The sequence below is a fragment of the Crocodylus siamensis genome, chromosome 1 (genome assembly GCF_052110815.1).
Source record: "Crocodylus siamensis isolate JL-2025a chromosome 1, ASM5211081v1, whole genome shotgun sequence".
In the NCBI taxonomy this organism is placed as follows: Eukaryota; Metazoa; Chordata; order Crocodylia; family Crocodylidae; genus Crocodylus; species Crocodylus siamensis.
The window spans coordinates 150,609,771-150,626,922 of NC_143395.1; positions in this window are offsets into that span (position 1 = coordinate 150,609,771).

Sequence of the window (17,152 nt, forward strand, 5' to 3'; positions counted from 1 at the left end):
GATAATGTTATTTTTCTTGCACAGGCTGAATAAGATGTCGCTGTGAAGCCTGGCTTCTTGTTTCTTCAGGATGTGAATTTCCAATTATAGACACTGGATTTCAATATCATCCATGTTGCGATAGTGTAAGAGTGATGTTGTAGCTATGATGGTACATAAATTATATGAAAGGCAAGGATTTCTTAGGGTGATACTTTCTATTGGACCAACTATGTAGTTAGAATAAAGTTAGACAAGCTTTCTGAAAATAATGTCTTACATTCAAAAGTTTAACTTTATCCCATCTATATAGTTGACCCAATAAAAGATATCACTCTAACAAATCCTTGCCTCACGCATAATTTCTGGACCAACAGGGCTACAACATCACTCTTACACTACTGTAGTTTGAATAGGATCAGGGATAGACCATCTCCCTGTCTCAATCTGGCTCTAACTGGGAAGGAGTTTGATTTTCTTCCATAGACACCAGTTCTGTTTCTTGATTCATGCATGCAAACTTTAATGAGTTCAATCGGTTTGTTGAGAATTCTTAATTCAGCTAGCATGGCTTTCTCTGCTTAGTTTATCATAGGCTTTCTGGAAGTCTATGCATAGAATGTGTACACTTAAATTAAATTCCCATTTTTTTCAGCTATTTGTCATGGGCTAGGTACAGATAATTGGGGAGGTTAGATCACATTTAAAATGGCCACCTGATCTAACTTAGTTTTTACAGGTGCAGTCCTTATACTAGTTAGGTGCATCTTTGTGCGACCTGTACGGAAGTTCAGGATAGTTAGATAGATCAAAAAATAGCTGACCTGATCCAAGTTAACTCCTACCTCCAAAGTACACCTAACTTAGATTGGGATGGCCATTTTTAGACCACTCTAACCGTCCCAAACTTCTGTACCATTTCAAGTGCAGCCCTAGCCCTGAGGCTGAGCTTTTCCTACCCCCTCCCTGGCACCAGGCTATTTTTAGCCCTGGCCCCTCCCTGCACCCCCAGAAAGACAATGCCCTGCCATGAACCAGCCAGACCCACCCCCCAATTCCATAAGCTGCTCCTAGTGCCAATTTTACCAGTGTTCACCAGTGCCAAGAGCTGAGCAAGTAAGTCAGGGTGGGAGGAGAGATGGGCAAAATGCGGAGGGTTGGGAGGCTAAAAATAGCCCCTGGTCCCAGGAGGCATGGGGGAGGCAAGCCATCATCCCCTGACAGACTCCATGAGCCCCTTTGATGCCCCCCAATCCCTCTCAGACCACAGCAACCCTCCTTTGACCCACCTGCCCCACCATCTGTCCACAGACCTTGCTTACCCCCCCAATTCCCGGATCCTCCTGCAGACCCCACTTGCCCCCTGATTCCTCTGATCCCTCCCACAGACCCTGCCTGCCACCAATCTCTCTGCAAGCACTGCAAGTCCCCCTAGTCACCCCCTATGGGCACTGCCTGCCCTCAATCTTCCCAAGCTCCCCTGCCTACAAGCCCCCCCATCACCATTTACCTGAGATCAGGTGGTCATTTTTAACTTAATCTAACCCCCACCAAAAAAATATATGTACACACCCTTAGTGAGAAGACTTAGTCCTTTGTCAATCTATTACTGTGGACTCCACACTGGTATTCTCCCAGAATTTTTTCTGTGTAAGGTAATAAGTGTTGCAAGGTGTTAGAAAATACTTTGTAAATAGTTATTAATAGGGTGATATCTCTGTAATTTTGACACTCCAGTTTGCTGCCTTTTTTGAAGAGGGGACATATTAAGGCTTCTCCCCATTCATCAAATAGAATTGATGCCTTCCAGATAAGAAGAACTAATGTATGGATTTGTTTATACAGCTCTTCCCCTCTGTACTTTATTGTTTCAGCTAAAATACCATCACTTCCTAGTACTTTTTTGTTCTTTAGTTTTACTGCAGTTTCATAGTTGGTAGGGTCAGAAGGGACCTGAGCAGATCATCAAGTCCAACCCCCTGCCATGGCAGGAAAGAGTACTGGGGTCAAACGACCCCAGCAAGGTGTTCATCTAACCTACTCTTAAAGACCCCCAGGGTAGGAGGCAGCACCACTTCTCTTGGAAGTTGGTTCCAGATCCTAGCCGCCCTGAAAGTGAAGTAGCGCCTCCTGGATAAAACTATAAACTAAATAATAAATTATATATATATTAATATAAATAATAAAACTATAGCTGTTTTTATGCCACAAAAGATGGTTCTTCTATTTTTGGTTCAGCCGATGAATACTTTTCTTGTTCTACTGGCATTGTAGATGTTGTACAGTTTAATACTTCTGTAAAATAATTTCTCCGTGTCTCTACAATTGCTGTCTTGTCAGCTAGAAGGTTTCCTATTTTGGCTAATGTAGGTGCTTGATATCCTTGTTTGTAGTTTCCAACTACTTTATAGAAATTAATTACAATATTTTCCCGTATTGTTCCTTGATTATCCTGGAGCTGGTTTACCAAGCGCTGACTTTTTTTTGTTTCTTGAAGCTTTTTTGTTTCTTGGATGAATTCTTTATATTCTTCCAAACTTGAGCTCAATTCCTAGTTTGAATTTCACTAAAAGAGCTTTTGTCTTACAACTTCATTTTATTTGTTGCTTGCATACCTTTACTATCATACCATCCATTTCTTCTGATTTTCTCTTATATCCCTACTGTTTTTTTCTATGCGCTCTTTGATGATATTCTTTATGTAGTTCCATTGATTGTTGGTACTCATTATTTTTGCTCATGTTTTCATTCTTTTCAAAGAGTTCTTAAAAAACCAGAAACCTGTTTTTAATTTCTACTTGACATTGCTCAGCCACCTTTGTCTAAGTTGTTCAATATCAAATGTATCTGTGTTCTGCAGGACCTTATGTCTGCTGCCCACTTTCAATCTCATGTCTGTTCTTCCTTTTATAAGAAAATGATCTGTGTCTAGATTTGCACCTCTGAAACGTCTTTTATTTCTCATGCTGTTTCTGTGTTGTTTTCTATAAGTATATGATCAGTCTGGTTTGCTGTTCTTCTATCTCAAGATACCCATGTTTATTTGTGTATGTTTTTGTGTGGAAAAGGTTGGCTTTCTAATAATCTTATTTTTGCTTGAGGCAAAGCTCATAAGCCTTATCCTATTTGTATTGGAGGTTTCATGCAGGTTTTCTTTACCAGCCATTTGTTTGTATATACCGGCTTTTGCATTGCAGTCTCCTTGTACAATCTTGAAATCATTTTTTTATATATTCTAAATATAGGTGTGACTCCAATGAGCATAAACAGAGAACACAAGAGATGCAATACTGGGTCAGACCACAGGGGTCTGTTTAGCTCAGTATTCTGTATCTCAGAGTGGCAGACTAGATACCCAGTAAAAAGTATTTATGCAGTGTCTGTGCAAACTAACCTGTCCCCTGCCACTATTCCCTGACCGCTTCCAGCATTTAGAGGCCTAGGAAGTCCTAATTTGGAGGTTGCAATGCTATGTTTCCACGTAGAATAGTCAAAGTTGCTCTCCCTACTTTCCCATGGAAAGTCCCACTGGTTAGGGTGTGCCTCGGTCCATCTACCTTGCCTCTCTATATTTTCCAGGATCTGAGGGAACCCTACTCATTTAAGCAGATATGAGTTCTTCTCCCTGAAACTCTGCCCCTTTCACCTCCCCCACACCACCCTGCCAAGAGCTTTGATCTGGTCTTGTCAACCCTGTAGGTGTGTCAGAGTCACTCTACCAGCTCCATGATACAATTTGGGGTCAAGAGAGTCTAGACTGCGTAGGTAATATCATTTGAGGGAGATCTGGACCCTCTACCTGGCTCCTGTTGCTGTATGAAGTCCCTTCTCTGACTTTCATGAGCACCAGCTTTAGGGGAACTCCTGCATAATGCAAGCTCTCAAGCATTGACCTAAGTAGGGAGAAAGGAAAGCAACTACCAAAATGAATGCTGTATGGGTCTCAAAGCTGTTCCTTCAGCAGTATTCAGCTTGTCCATTGCTTGCAACCAAGACAAATGGACTTTCATAGATTCATAGATGTTAGGGTCAGAAGGGACCTCAATAGATCATCAAGTCTGACCCCTTGCATAGGCAGGAAAGAGTGCTGGGTTCAGATGACCCCAGCCAGATGCCTATCAAACCTCCTCATGAAGACCCCCAGGGTAGGGGAGAGCACCATCTCTCTTGGGAACCCATTCCAGATTTTGGCCACTAACTGTGAAGAAGTTCTTCCTAATGTCCAGTTTAAATCTGCTCTATGCTAGTTTATTTCTTGTAACCCCCAGGGGCGCCTTGCTGAGTAGAGCCTCACCAATTCCCTTCTGCTCCCCCATGATGAATTTATAGGCAGCCACAAGGTCACCTCTCAACCTTCTCTTGCAGAGATTGAAGAGGTCCAGGTGCCCTAGTGTCTCCCCAAGGGCTTGGCCTGAAAGCCCTTAACTATACGAGTGGCCCTTCTCTGGACCCTCTCCAGGTTATCCACATCCCTCTTAAAGTGTGGCACCCAAAACTGGATGCAGTACTCCAACTGCAGTCTGACCAGCTCCCAATAGAGGGGAAGTATCACCTCCTTGGTTCTGTTTGTCATGCAACGATAAAGTGCGGTTAGCTTTGCTGATGACTTCGTCACACTGACGACTCATGTTCACCTTGAGTCCACTAGGACTCCAAGATCCCTTTCTGCTTCCATGCTGCCGAGCAGGTCATTTCCTAGGCACTGGGTGTGCTGGACATTTTTCCTCCCTAGGTGCAGCACTTTGCATTTCTCCTTGTTAAATCACATTCTATTGTTTTCTGCCCATTTGTCCAACCTGTCCAGGTCCGCCTGTAGTTGTTCCCTGCCCTCCGGTGTGTCCACTTCTCCCCACAGTTCTGTATCATCCGCAAACTTGAACAAAGTGCACTTTACTCCTTCAGCCAAGTCACTGATGAAGACATTGAGGAGTATCAGGCCGAAGACCGAGCCCTGTAGGACCCCATGTTCTTCCAGGTCAATACCGACCCATCCACCACCACCCTCTAGGTATGACCCTTTAGCCAATTTGCCACCCACCAGACTGTGTAATCATCCAAGTCACAGCCTCTTAATTTGTTCACCAGTATGGGGTGGGATACTATATCAAAGGCCTTCCTGAAGTCTAAGTAAATGATATCTACCCCTACACCTGCGTCCAGGTGTTTTGTAGCCTGGTCATAAAAAGAGACTAGATTAATCAGGCATGATCTACCTGCTACAAACCCGTGCTGGTTTCCTCTCAGCATAATTTTTCCTACTGGGCTCTCACATATATGAGCCTTAATAATCTTTTCAAAGACTTTACCAAGGATGGAGGTGAGACTGACTGGCCTGTAGTTGCCTGGATCTTCCTTCCTCCCCTTCTTGAAAATAGGGACCACACTGGCCTTTTCCAGTCCTCCGGGACCTGGCCCGTGTGCCACAAGTACTCAAATATTCTTGCCAGTGGCTGTGCAATGACATCAGCCAGCGCCTTCAGTACCTTCAGATGGAGCTCATCCAGGCCTGCCAACTTAAACACATCCAGTCCTTCCAAGTGACTCTGCACCATCTCAGGGTCAATGCTTGGTAGTTTGGCGCCCTGCTGTTGTTTCTCTATGATCCCATTGTAAGAGTTGTTTTGTCCCTCATTTAGGAACACTGAGGCAAAGAACTCATTGAGGAGTTCCGCCTTGTCCCCCCTGTCTGTCACCAATTGCTTTTGCTCATTCAGTAGTGGCCCTATACAACCCTGGGCCTTCCTTTTTACTCCCTATATATCTGAAAAACAAGTTTTTGTTATCCTTAACTTGGGATGCCATCTTCAGCTCCATGGTAGCTTTGGCCTTTCTAACTACCTCCCTACAACTGTGAGCTAAGGAGCCATACTCCTCTTCAGTAATCTCTCCCTGTTTCCACTGCTTATATACCCCTCTTTTTGCCCTTAGGCTCTTAGTTCCTCTCTGAAAAGCTGAAGGTTGGCTCTTCCAAGTATTCTAAAATCCACTTGCTTACCCAGACTATAATTTGTCAGGAGGAAGGGTAGAGTTATTGACACAGGTTTGGACCCTTTGAGTTAGGAGTTCTAAGACACAGTTCCTCCACATTAAAGCACATTATTCAAGCATGCAAGTGTTATTTGAGATCTACCTTGACTTGAGCCAGGCTTTTGACACTGTCTCCCACAATACTCTCATTAACCAGTTAAAGAAATGCAGACTATGTGAAATTTAATGTAAGGTGGACACATAACTGATTAGCTAATCATATCAGTGATCAGTGGATCAGTGTGTAGCCGGGAAGAGGTATCAAGTGGGATTCCCAAGGAATCTGTCTGGGTCCAGTATTATCAACAAGAACAAGTGCCAAGTCCTTCACTTGGAATGAAATCAGTGCATGCACAAATATAGACTGGTGAACAAATTGTTAGTTTTTACTAGTGCAGAAAAGGACCTGGGAGTTACAGTAGACCCTAAGCTGAATGTGAGCCAATAGTGTGCTTTTCTTGCAAAAAATCCAACAGCAGTGTATTACAATGCCAACAGATGATATTAACAGGAGTGTCACTTGCAATCCAAAGGTAATGAGTTTTCCCTTCTCTTCAGCACCAGTGAGGCCTCATTAGGAGTACAGTGTCCTGTTTTGGCCCTACACTTCAAGACAGATATAGGCAATTTGGAAAGAGTCCAGTGGAGAGCAACAAAAATTATTAGGAGCCTAGGAGGCAAGACTTATGAAGAAAGGCTGAAAGAACTGAATTATTCAGTCTGCAGAAGAGAAGACTGAGGTGGGATTTGAAAACAGTCTTCAAATATGTGAAGAGCAATTATAGGGAGGATGGAGATGAGCTTTACTTGCTGGGAAAGGACTAGGTGGGAATGCTTCTCTTGATCTAGTGGGTTTTGTGGAACCTAGGGATTCCCCCACTGAGGCTTAATTATCAGGACTGGGAACTCTGTAAGCCAGGTCCTGTGGTCAGGTTGCTTGGGATAGGGACTGCTAGAGCAGCCCAAGCTAAGGTTAGTATTAGGTTTAAGTTTAGGGTTTGAGAATGGGCAAAGTTTGGAAGATGTGCTACCAGAACTATGTTTAAGGCACAGCTAGTTAGGGAAGTACAAGTTAGGGAAATACAGCAGGGAAGCAAGATGGATCCTGGGGACCCCACTTCCAGAGTTGGGGTTGGGAGAGCTCCTGGTAGCTTGTCCCATTTATGCTTAAGGTTTCACCTGCTTGAGTGGTGAATTGAGTGGAGTGCTTGAGTGGAGTATTTAAACTTTTCTTTTATATTTAGCCTTATTTAACCATTGCTTAAGTTTTTTATAGCTTCATTATTATTTTTAACTTTTTATTTTGCTGGTGTTTGCAATATCAGCTGGCCTTGAGATGTTTTCACAGCTTATAGCCTCTCGCAGGCAGCTTATGGCCTTGAGTACGTTGTTTCTTTCCTTTTTTATCACTGTGAGAAGTTTTTCTAACCTAACATAGTAATAGCTTTGTTGCCAGCTCAAATTAACTAAACTTGGCACTAACCACCTGAATCAGAGGGATTAAATGATTGGCTATGTTAATGAAAGGTGATAAGAGGAAACCAATGGACAATGCACAGATTAAGACACTGGAAAAAGGAGCATATTAGGAGATGTGCATGTGATGGGTCTGTTGCACAAAGGAATTTGCTTACAGGATAAAATATGGACAGTATGCTAATTGCAGGAATACCAATCAATGGTACTGAGAAGCAAAGAGTCATCAAAGGAATGAAGTTGAAGAATATCATAACAGCAGACAGCAGGAAAGTTAAGTGTGTGTTGTCATAAATCCAGCCTTCAACACCTGTCTGGATTTTGCCAGTCATAAAGATTATTCACTGATTGCACCTTCTGCTTTCAGGGACTGATTGGCCACCATTTCTATGAAGCAGTGAATCATCTGGAATTATTGGGTGAGATCATTGTACTAAATCTTTTTTTCTCTCTCTGTATATAAAAACTGCTAAGATAACGTTTGTTGTATCAGTAAAGCTAGGCTTTAGCTGAACTGATATGTGTTTTTTGTATTTCACATCCATTTGAGTGTTAATCATGCTTTAATGATCCCTTAGTGCTATCTGGTGGACAGTGGTGCTAACAGTGCTAGGGTCAGGCTCTGGGGTTGGAAGGCTACCCTTGTTCCAGTGGATTTTGAAGCAAAGAGAGCCCCCTTGAGCCAGTGGATATTGGAGCAAGGCTCCCCTTGCTCCTTACTCAGGGTCCAGGCTACTGGAGCAACCTATGCTAGCTTTCCAGGCTGCCTCATATCACCTTTATAACGCAAAAAGTTTACCTCAATGAATCCCCACGCCATGCAAAACAACTACACTTGACTTAGTGATCATGTTTGGAATACTTTTACAGAAAATTGCTAACAGCTATTGCTAGTCCTCAGGGAGAAGGGGATTGCATCAGCTTGTCAGAGGATATACCTTACTACTTTTATTTCCTGATTTTCATAACTTTGAGTTTTTGCTGAACTCAGTATGGTGGAAGAACACAAGATATCACTAGATCACGTGAACTTGGTATCAATGAAGGCTCTTGTCACTGAATAAGAGCATCAGATGTGATCTAAACAGAACCCATAATTAACCCTGAAGGATAGAACTCTAGGATTAACTCCCAAGGATAGAAGCAATGTGATGGCGGATAAGACACAATGAAACAAAATCACAGCTAAAAAGTTAATTGCTATCCACGCATCACAGTGCAATACAGAGGCATGACTTGGATTAAGGCAGAATTGAATAATAGAACTCCTGTGTAAGGTACTATAAGTACTCAAAAAATTGTATACCTTATGTTTTTACTAATGCACTATAATTACTATCTCTGTGTCACATCATGGAAACAAAGCAAGTGATTGAACACTAAGCTCCACCCTAGAGAAAAATCAGCACGTAATGTAAGGGATATGGTGCAATGTCATCTGTCATGCACATACTTATTAGTTTATTTAGAAGGGTTCTATAATTCCAGGGGCCCAATTTTCTCTTACCCCAGTATAAATTGGCTAACTCCACTGAAATCAGTGGCTAGAACTCTAGCAGCAGAGGCACAATAACATGCATATTTTTCACTGGCCATGTATGTCTTGGCTGCGTATGTGGGGGATCCATATTGAATACACCAACGTAATTGTGTAAAGAATGATGAATTTTCCCTGAATAGTTGAAACCAACAGTAAACAGACTCCTTTACAGTGGTCAAGAAACAGATCAAAAGTCAGCAAAGTTTTGAGTTTTATTAATAACTCAACAAATGTTAACACAACAGAAACCTTAAGCTTCTTCTTTGAAGTTACTGTTCCTAAGGCTTCCCTCTAGAACTAGGGAGACCTTACCCCCTCCCTCATGGAAATGATAAGTCACGATTGCCACCATGAGAAAGCAAGGTCCTGTAAGCATTGCCTTGCAATAATTGGTCACTTGGAAATACGATGGATAAAAAGCAAATCTGGCCCTATTCCACTGATCTATAGTATTCTCTAGCAGGGATATAATTTTATATTAAAAACCCTGTTGATTTCATGCCTTCTGAATTTCATAGGGCTTTTCTATGACAAGAGGCAGACAAATGGGCTCCTTTCAAGCAGTAACGTGTGAGGAAATGGCTGCAGTTTAGTAGATGTGGGTGAATAATTCATAATCATCTACCTGTTAACCTATTTTGCTAGTCTAGAATCACCATGAGCCAACCGTGATTTCTTCAAATTTATATGGCTGCTTGAATTTTATTTCACCAATATTTTTTTTAAATGTGTCATAAGGATCATAAATATTTGCAATTTAGCCTGAGCTGCTATTTACCTGTAACAGGTCACATCACTCACTGGATAAAATACCTGGTCCTTGCCTGACTGACCAGAGCTCCTGGTAACAAGGACAAATTTTTCTTTGAAATGAGCTGTTCACAAGCTATGTCCCAGTAATGGGGCCTGTGTAAGTCATCCCAGAAAGTAGTGAGCACAGAAGAGTGACCTTTAAAAAATCATATGGACATTTGCAGAATGTATCTTTCCTATTATTCATCTTTCCCAAATTTTGAGTCCTTTCAGCAAAGCCACACTGTCAAACTGGCTTTGCTGGCAGAGCGCTGAGTGAGTCTCCACTCACAGCTCCCCCATGGCAGCAAACTCCTTTTTACTGGTACAGCAACCCCAGCTCTGTGAGCAACAGAATGCTTCTGCCACCACAGGGACTGTATCCAGCATTGCCAAATCTCAGGAGAAAATCTGCAGCAAATACCTAGTCTTCATAACTGGGGCATGGAGGCTGCAGATCATGGCTCTGCCCCAGCTCCTTGCAGCAGTGACAGCATGGTCCAGAGTTGGGGCAGAGCTGCTATCTGTTGCCAGGTCATGCAGGCTGCAGGTCACAGCTCTGCCTTGGCTCTGGACCATGCTGTTACCATCACAATCCCAGCCCAGCCCTGGAGCAACTCTCTGCCCTGCAGCGCACTTTGCCAGAGCTGCTGGGGCCTGTCTCCACAGAAACCTCAGTCCTGTGCTATCACAGCATGACTGCTGCTGGGGTCTCCATGTAAACCAGCCCCAGCCATGCCCAAAATAAGTGAGCTCCAAATAAAACAAGCCCAAAAAACTAAAACCCATGACTCTCAAAAAATGTAAAGCAACTTTTTGAAAAATCAAGCCCAGATCTGCTTATTATAAGCAGACTTGGCAACATTGACTGTATCCAGAACCTGCACTTTCTTCCCAGGATACACTGCACTCCCTGTAAGCACAGCTGTTGGAGTTGTGTAGATGTACACAGCTGTGCAGTTCTGGCGGGAGCTGCAGGAAGCCACTTGAGGCCATACAGGTAAGGATGAGCTCTGGTGACTTCCCAGTGGCAGATGCTGTCTGTTGGCAGAACCCTACTGACAGAAGGCTTGGAACGGAGACAAGCCCTCTGCACTTAAATCCAGAAGAGGGCTTTATGGTTGTGAATTCAAGCAGAATGAAACACTTCCTTGCAGTGCACAGTTAGGCACCCAAATCCCTAAGATGAGCTGCCTACACAGGCTCTAGGCACCTCCCTGCTTGGTGACCTGGCTTTTGTGAATATCATTCTTTGGCATGTAAGTCTCCCTGTGCGACTCAGAGCTGTGGGATCTACTAAGCAGCCGCAGCACTGTCTTTATGGGGCTCTAGCCTCTGGCAATTAGGCTCTCAGATATACTTGCATCCTTAGGAGCCTAAATACTGTTATAATTTTTGGTCCTTAACCCATGTGCTGAATGTCACCAGAAAACACAATGCTTGCTTTTCCTTCTTGTAGGCTTTTTTTCTTTTAATTGAAAATATGACAAGAACATCCTTGAACTTCTCCCTCATTTTTCATATTTTTGCATGCTGTTACAGTTTATTCTTCTTGGTAAAGTGCTTTGAGAGCCTCATATGGAAATTACTACATGTTATTACCCTAGTTTAAAATAAGCGACAAGTTTTTCTGTGATATAAAAAATCTCCAGACTAGGAGTCAGTGGGCACATCTACTTGTGTACCCCACTGCGCAGTTGGTACTGCATAGTAGGGCTGTGTGAAGCTCCAGGTGCTGATTTGATTCAGAGGAGATTTAGCCCAATTCAGTGGCCAAATCTCCAAATCCAAACTGAACCAGGGGACCAATAAAAAGGTCCAAATTGATTCAAAGCTCTTCAAATCCTTGGAAATGATTCAGAGAGCTTCGATGATTTGGGCAGTCACCAGTGGCTGCAGCAGGGAGCTGCAGCTGGATTCGGAGCTGGTAAGAAGTGGACGGGAGAGTGGGGGCTGGAGGGGGGGGAGGGGACCATGGGGGCATGCCTGCCAGGCCCCATTCCCTGGCTGCCCTGCCTGCCCCAGGTCCTGGTGCTTTAAAAAAAGGCCCCATGCACCAAGTGCTCCTGGGTGGGGTGAGAGGGGCAATCCCGGCTGCTCTCCACTGCCCCATGCTGCATGGGGGGGGGCTCTGCATGAGGCCTCCTTCCCCTTCCCTGCTATCCCAGCCCCCCCATGGCTGTCCCGCCCACCCAGCTCTGGCCCTTTAAGAAAAAAAACAACTAACAAAAACCTTGGGACTCACCAGTTCCTGCAGCAGCCTCAGGGCTTTGGGGGGCTTGTGCAGAGCCCCCACCCCCCGGTGTGGGGCAGTGGGGGGCAGTGGGGATCACCCCCTGCCGGGCAGGAACCAGTGAGTGCGGGGTGGGTTTTCCTTAAAGGGCCTGAGCCAGGGCAGGCAAGGCAGCCATGGGGAGGCTGGGAGAGTGGTGGGGAGTCAGGGGGCTCGTGCATGGGGCAGTGGGTGGCAGCGGGGATCACCCCCCCACCCGGCAGCACCCAGTGAGTCAGCCTGTCAGGAGTCTCTGTGTCATGCTGTTTCTGAAGAATTAAAATGTAAACCAGGAACTGTTGTTCACCAAGTCCCAGAGTACTAGAATGAGAGGGTACCCACTGAAATTAGTAGGAGACAGGTTTAAAACTAACAAGAGAAAGTACTTTTTAATTCACTGTGTAGTTAACTTGTGGGATTCATTGGGACAGGAAGTGGTGGAGGCAGATAACAGCCAGGCTCCAAAAGGTACTAGACAAATTCATCAGTGGTAGTTCTACTAACAGCAGTTGAACAGAATAGCTAGACATGTTTCCTCTGGCATCTCTAAACCAATAGCGGTGGGTGTCATGGAGGGTATTGAATAAGGGCTCAATCCAGTTTAGTGCTCTTCCTCTAAAGCATCCACTCCTGCCACTACCAGAGACAGGATACTGGGCAAGATGGACCATTGGTCTGATCCAGTATGGCACTTTTTATGCTTTTATGTTGTTAGGAGACTGGCTTATTGTCTTCAGTGAGGTCCTGGGAAAGGGAATCTGATGAGTCAATACTGGGAACAGGCCGTGGGTTCCCACTGTCATAGTTTCATAGTTTCATAGTTTCTAGGGTCGGAAGGGACCTGAGTAGATCATCTAGTCCGACCCCCTGCCATGGCAGGAAAGAGTACTGGGGTCAAACGACCCCAGCAAGGTGTTCATCTAACCTCCTCTTAAACACTCCCAGGGTAGGAGCCAGCACCACTTCGCTTAGAAGTTGGTTCCAGATCCTAGCCGACCTGACCGTGAAGTAGCGCCTCCTGACATCTAGCCTAAACCTACCCTCTGCCAGCTTGTGACTGTTATTTCTGGTCACTCCTGGCGGTGCTCGGGGGAACAGGGACTCCTCCAATGCCTGCTGGTCCCCCCCGACTAGTTTATAACAGGCCACAAGATCCCCCCTCAGCCTTCTCTTGTGGAGGCTGAACAGGTTCAGGTCCCGTAGCCTCTCCTCATAGGGCCTGCCCTGTTGTCCCCTGATCATATGAGTGGCCCTCCTCTGGACCCTCTCCATGCTGTCCACATCCCTCTTGAAGTGCAGCGCCCAGAACTACTCCAGCAGGGATAGTAGGCCTGTACCCTAGGATTGTGTCTAGAGACCCCAACAGAGAAGCAGTGCTTAAACTCCAGAAAGTTAAAACACCGGGGGATCTAGGGCCTTCATTTCCTGGTGAGCTTCCAAGGGGCCGGCAAATGCAGAATGCTGTCAAGTTGAATGAAGGGCCTTGGCAAGCTGGGGCAGAGTCACAAACACCAACGCTACTCTGCTCCTGCACTAATGGTAGAGCCTCCCAAGAGACAGCAGGCTGCCGGCCGCACCATGCTGATGAGTTCTGGTCAGAATGAAACTCTTGTTGACCCACAGTTTGCTGCCCCTAATTCCAGATAGATGCTGGGACATAAAGCTGATTCCTCGATCAGCAATTTGGCTGAGAGCTTGTTATATCTGCAGCAGTTTCCAACACTGTTTCTATGATCGTTGTGGAAGAGGGCCAGTTATCCCCTGTGCTACAAAACTATGCTGTAGAACAGGCCTAGATGAAAACAGAAGCAGCCTGCAGTCCATCAGGAATCTTGGAAGACGTTCCTACTTGTCTTCACCCGGGAAAGTGTAGGAGCATGGCTTGAGTGGGAGGGGGGATCGGCCCTTAATTTTAACTAGGATGTGGTGAGTCTTTGTAAAGGAATGCCTGCAGGTAGGGTCCTTATGAACTCTTGCAGCTATCCTTTATAAGATGCAAACTAGTAAAGAAAATAAATTAACCTCCCTATTAAACACACTGGCAGTTCTGGCCCTAGAGTTTGTTTGGAAACTTGTAGGTGCCAGCACAGCACTATGATTCCAGCTTGTTGCCTCCAGAAAAATCCACATTTTGGACAGACTTCAGTCCCTAGAGCCACGGTTAGAGAAGACATGGATAAGGGCACCACAGAGAGGATGTGTTCAGTTTCAGGGAGGCAGGCACTAGTCTACCACTATGAAGTGGCTTTTACTGGCATCCCCTCCTCACTTTGACACCTGATGCCCTACAGAGAGTAAACAGTAAACACACAGAGAAAATGGTCAGGAAAAACAGACAGGCGACTGTTTTTGGATTCATATTTTACAGGCCTGATTTACAGTGAATACATGAACCTTATGTACAGGGTAATGGGCATCATGAGCCAGAATGAGTCCTAGTATGTTTGGGGAAATGAATTAACAGTGACAACTCTAGCACATGGCCTACACTGAAAGCACTCACTTTGAGTAGAGAAAACAAATTGTATAAAAGTCACTTGGATTCTCTTGGAACCAGAAATTTGTCTGCTTCCCCACTGAATTTGATACTGCTGAAACATTAGATTGACAACCTGCTCAGTAGGTAAGTTTTCTCAGAAATGGCTTGTGTCAGTGTCTTGATATGTACAAAAGGGAGCATCCCCCAAAGTAAATCATACCAATCCTCAAAAGACCCCTTCTCCGCAGAACTCTGGGTTCAAGATGATCAAAATCTACCCCGTGTTTGGGGGTTTGGCTTGGTTTTGTTCCTAGACTGAAGCTTGTTCAGTCTCTACACATTACTATTTGTGGTAATTAGGAGTTCTGCCAAAACAGTGTTTCTCAAAATGGGATCTGGTTGTGGTGACTCTTTTACTTTTGATGGCAGACTGGTAAGGTGCAGACATCACAGCCCACCTCTATAATGTAGCAGCTTCTAAACCCACTGCGCCCATTTTAGCTTCAGATGTTTTAACAACAGGCTCAAAGTCCATAATTAATGCAGATTTCCTCCCAGACAGAAACCCTTGGAATTTCCTGGTTCCAAATATAGTGGGCACCATTCAAGCCTTGACATTACTGGTCACTTAAAAAAATACAGCACCGAATTTGACATTCTCTTTTCTAAATATGGGATAGGCAGCATTATGGGCATATGGGACAAGTAAATACAGATCCTTGGTAAAAGACAAGCTTTTTTGATACTAACTGTGTAAGACTGAACTTTTTTTGGTTAACGCCCAGAATTCAGCACTTTTACGTACAAAAATGATGTACGTCTTTTGGAAAAAACAAAACAAAACAATATCTGAGCGTAACTTCACTCTGCTTTGGTCAAAAGCTCTAGAAAAAGAACCGTCTGCTAACTGCCCTGTGGCCTGCCTGTCTGTGGCCAAAGCACTGCATGTTAAGTTATTTTAAATTACTTTCAATATATGCAAAGTCTACGGTGGATAACAGTAACTTCTTGATTTGTTCACATGCCTTTTTATATGCAGAAGTCCAAACCAAAATATATTCTCCATGGAGCCATTTGAGTTGTTATATAGAAAGATTAGGTGAAAATAATTCTATAAAAATTAACCAGAGTTAGGGGGAAAAAATCAAATTAGTGATACCTAGACAGTTAAACTGGACACTGGTTAAGTGTCCTTTGGAGACACTCAAGCTTTCTACATCAGGCATATGACTTGTAGCTGAATAAAGCATGTTTCTTCTTTTTCATCCCTAATTCAGGTTTTTTTAAGCTGTTTCAGGAAAGATTCCAGGGCTCTCAAAACACTTTCCACATTTTCACCTGAAATGAGTATATCACATGGGCAGGTCACTGAAATGAAATATTGGACTAATGTTTCCTGTAAGCTATATACTTTTATAGCTGAAACACTAGCCATCAAAGAGGAAAGTATCCATCATTTTGGATATTTAAGGCAATGTATTTACAAGACTCTTACTTGAGCGACACCTGCTGGTAACTTTGAGAAAGCTAATTTGGCTAATGAGTCCCCTTGATAACTTTACAAAAACAACTAGGTTTTCAGATTTATATCCAAGACTACATCCAACCCAGTGTAGCCAATTAGTTAGTAGTCTGTGGATATATTGCTGTCACCATCCTGCTTAAGAATTCACATCATAGGTCAAATTCAACGCTTGGGTAAGTGTGCAGCTCTGTTAAGGCGAATAGACAATAACTTAATGATTTTCTTTGGCCCAGAGGGTGCTGGTCACTCAGAAAAAGCTACAGATGATAAAGCAGCTTTTCAAAGAAACCTTCTATGTTCACATAGCAGCTACAGCTGTTCATAATTCAGTCTTCATTTAGCCTTCTCAAACACAGTGTTGTATTTAATGTAAGCTTCCCAGGACATTGGTTACTTTATTTGCCCTGGGTCAATCTAGAGGTAAGTGCTCTAACCAGTTAAAGCCAAACAATGATGGACATAACCCTTAGTTACCATGTGGTACGAATTATAGCTTTTTCATTTTACTGTGATTTCCTTGCTCCTCGCCCCCACTAAATTTCCTTTATGTATAGGGACGGTAATCAAGGCAATGTGTATTCATACCACACTTACGGTTCGAGAACACGTTGCCTTGATTAGCACATACCTTTTTTTTATATGTTCTCAGAAACCAAAGAAACTACAGGCCACTTATTTACATGAGGCAGTCATTTATCAGCATTTAAATACAAAGAAAAACAATTCGTTGCACTGAACCAGGCTGTTTACCCACACCACTTGTGCCTATTTAGTTTTGCTCAAAATTTTCTTCTTGAGTTCCCTGTTAGTGTAATCTGGAGTAAAAGGCTTGAAACTAGATCTGATGAAACCAGAAAGTCCTAGGACTATGATATTGAAGTATGTCTTGAGATATGAGTTCAGTTTTTGGGTTCTGAGATTTTTGTGACCTTGAAGAAGTTTCTTAATTTTTCTGCATTTGCCTCTATGTAGAATCAGGTCTGCAATTCTTGTTTACCCCCCAGGGCTACTGTGAAGCCTATGTAAATGTTTCCAGATCAATTAACTTGTACATGGTTTAAC